Source organism: Strix uralensis, chromosome 1 (assembly GCF_047716275.1).
Source record: "Strix uralensis isolate ZFMK-TIS-50842 chromosome 1, bStrUra1, whole genome shotgun sequence".
In the NCBI taxonomy this organism is placed as follows: Eukaryota; Metazoa; Chordata; class Aves; order Strigiformes; family Strigidae; genus Strix; species Strix uralensis.
The window spans coordinates 33,329,435-33,332,797 of NC_133972.1; the positions used below are offsets into that span (position 1 = coordinate 33,329,435).

At 39.8% G+C, this 3,363-nt stretch overlaps 1 long non-coding RNA gene across 1 annotated transcript; it reads right to left on the minus strand.

Annotated features, from left to right (window-relative positions):
* Window positions 1–277: 277 nt before the first annotated feature.
* On the minus strand, window positions 278–2,736 carry LOC141940669 (uncharacterized). The gene is made up of 3 exons (XR_012628058.1): window positions 2,629–2,736; window positions 2,117–2,232; window positions 278–1,854 (listed from the first exon to the last, which is right to left on the minus strand). It is a non-coding gene; the product is annotated as an uncharacterized LOC141940669 (long non-coding RNA).
* Window positions 2,737–3,363: the final 627 nt, after the last annotated feature.

Consider the following 3,363-nt stretch of genomic DNA (forward strand, 5'->3'; position numbering starts at 1 on the left):
TCGAGTAACACCAATGCTTCCATGGTTAACACTTTGAAGTGCAACTTAGTAGTTTAACTTTTACTTTTACAGAATGAAAATATAAAAATTATCAATTTTTTGCTGTCCATTTCTCATTCCTTCTTTCACCCTGTGAAGTGGATGTGAACATCTCACTTCAGCTACTTACACAGATGCAATTTAATCAATTAGGTTACTCACATGTACCAAGAAAAATCACACAGTCCTTGTGTTGTTTCTGGTTGAGGTAAACATGCAAGTAAACATGTAGCAAATGTTGAAAATATCCTGAAAAGAGACAAGACTAATTATCCTCCCTCCATACTGCCATACCATATGGTAGTGACCTGCTGTAAATCACTTAGATTGGACTGCAAATTAAGTCCAAGGACCTGCCTTCAACTCCAAATAAATACCTACACCTGTAGATCTGTAAGAGAAGAAAACTGCAGACTTAACTGCAGTTAACTTTACTGTAAAATAACATTTTATGATTAAATGATCCAGTTCTGAATGATATTCACATGAAAAAGTAGGACTGACCCCAGTCTAGTTCACCAATGGGGCCTTCCTCATAAAGCAAGCAAGCAACTCCTCCTCTCACCTCCCCCCTCCAAGATTTTTATTGTGTTTATTTAAAGTTGATGGTTTTAACTAACTTCTAACAAGTTCTTGGTGAACTCAGTTTTATTCTGAAGCTCCAAGTTCCCACAGTTAGTTGCTGAATCACCAGGGACTCCTCTGTCTTTGAACAAGACTGCGGGTGATGCAGATGACACAACTGCTACATACAACACAAGGGTAGCCACAACGAACCGCTTATGTAGTGTGTTGAAAACACGGCATGCGCTGCCATTAGTATGTGCAGAACAAAGAACTGCTACATTCATTTCGGCTGGTGAGGGTCAAACTGGACAGGCACAAGTCACTGGTGTATGGAAAATAGCTGAGAAGACACTTTCATTTGTGCTGGCAGAGAAAAAATGGTCTTTTAATAGCACAATTTTCTTTTTCATAGAAGTAAGTAGCAGTAAATAAAAAGGGTCTTTATATTTCCTAGTGTTCACAGCTGACACAAAATAGATATTGCCTTTGCAAGCACTGATTATGAGTCAGTGGTGACTTCTCTGGGGTGTGCTGTGGAGAGAGGACTGAATCTGGTTTACACGCTCTTCCTTAGGGAGAGCAGGATCTTCTTCCATTGCATTAACTCTTGCAAAAAGTAAAGGAGCAAAGGATAATAAACAGTCTTTTTCCAGTGCTGATGTAGGGAGCCAACAAAGGAAACACACTTCTTTGGTTCATAAAAAATTGGCCTTGTTATTTTAAACAGTACAATTGGTTTAGATTTTACAATGATGTTTGACTGGTCAGGACGCTGTTTCATCTTTTCCTGTTGGGCATGAGTCAGTTCACATTAAATTCTCACTGTCTTTATTACTGTGAAGTCATTGTAGAAGGTTCAGGGTATATTCTTAAGAGAAAAGCAATTGCTGTAGTTATATTTCATTAAAGTTTAAATTGAAGAAAACTTGAACATGTCTCTGAAATGTTTCATACAAATTATCTAAAAATACAAAGCTTTCACAGTTTCAGTATGCAAAAAGAGCTGCACAAAATCTGGCTGCAAAAACCTTAACATATGAAGGACGTGATGTCAATATTTATTGATTTGGTGCTCCAGTCTGGTTTTCTATAGCTACTGGGAAACGCAGATGAGATCATAAGCCCATTCTACTCATTCAGACCTATTCCAAAATCAATCTGAGGCTCCTGGATCTCCACCCACACCACAGCTCTTGGTTGTCTTTCACTTCACATTGAGTATCTCCATTTCCTGCAGTTGCCAGCCATCTGTGAGAGGAGTGAAACCATCTCTTATCAGAGTTTGCTCTCCAGTTTTCCCTATGCAAGGCAGGTTGCCCTTTGAGTTTTGGAGCAGAGCTCACTGCTTCCACAGCACATCCCATCCAGGGAACAATAATCCCACATCAGGAATCCAGCTGCTCTCCCAAATGATATTGCACTGTATTACCACAAAGCCACAGGGCTGTTCAAAACACCCACTATCAGCCAACTCCATTCCCCTGCCAGAGATCAGAAAATAAGAACTCACTCAGCCTTCTCCACTCAGTGCTTCCTGCAGTTCATCTGCCTGATTATGCTGGGGTCTTCCACATCTGTTTTGCAGTTCTCCTCTCACTGGCTTAATTGTACATGCTTACCGATATCCTAGACAAACCACAAGGAACCACTTGTATAAAGCTAGATAATGAAGAAAGGAGAAAAGAAAGACAAAGAAATATCCACATTTTAACAAAAATAAATGTAAAATCATCTTTATTTCTGCATCACAGAAATAAATATAAATTATCTCTTTGCAGACGTTGCTAATTATACTCACGTTTTTGGGGTTTTTTACTTACAAATATGCAATCTTCACTCTAAATCCCTGATTTGCCCTGATCAGTAACTTCTTTTGCAGAAAAGGAAGGATGTCAGTGAGAGCTTGGTTTTGGTGACACTCAGGACAAACATACTGCCCCTTTAATTCTCTAATAATATCCTTTAGGGCAACTCACTACTTCCACTGATTGTTTTAGTACTTATTCTAAACAATAGGCTTACCCATTTAACAAATTATGTTAAACTTTAGAAGTCATCACTTGGGGAATGTTGACTTTGTTGCTCATCTAAGAAGTGGGACAATGCTGCTCTGTGTTGGAAAAGTCCAATGTGGAGAAACAGTTTCCCTCCAGCTCTTGCATGTGCAGTACTGCAGAAGTGCCCCGAGGACTTTACAAAGCCTTCCTGGCAGCAAGACATCAGAGACATTTGTTAGGATTCAGTCCATAGCTGAGCACAGTAAACAAGAATAGTGTTTATGTCCATAATTATCTTGGCTTCTCTGCAGGAGCTATGTTGTGGAGACCTGACCACTCTTCACTAGGGCAACGTTAATCACAACTGCTGGAAAGTTCAGCCAGGAGATAAGAGTTGTCCGAAGTATTGGGGGGAAGGAAGGGATAGGGAAATCGGTATGAAAAAGATAGCTGGAGGCACTCATTTTAGCTACTGGAAAAGGCAGGTTATAGGGGAAAAAAAAAAACCAAACAAGCCTCATTTTCCTTTTATATTGTGTTATTTAGAAAAGAGCAAAAGGCAGCTTAAAGTAAACAGAAGGTAAATACAAGCCAGAAAGAAACATTGACCTGCACAGCATGTCACTGGCCCGTAGGATCCACCATGGCACCAGGTCAGTCAGCTGCTGTAGCTTCCTTTGTAGAGAGGCCGACAATACTAAACCTGTTGTCTGTCCTTGAATGTGGTAAACCTGACACATGGTGAAAGCAACAATTTCTA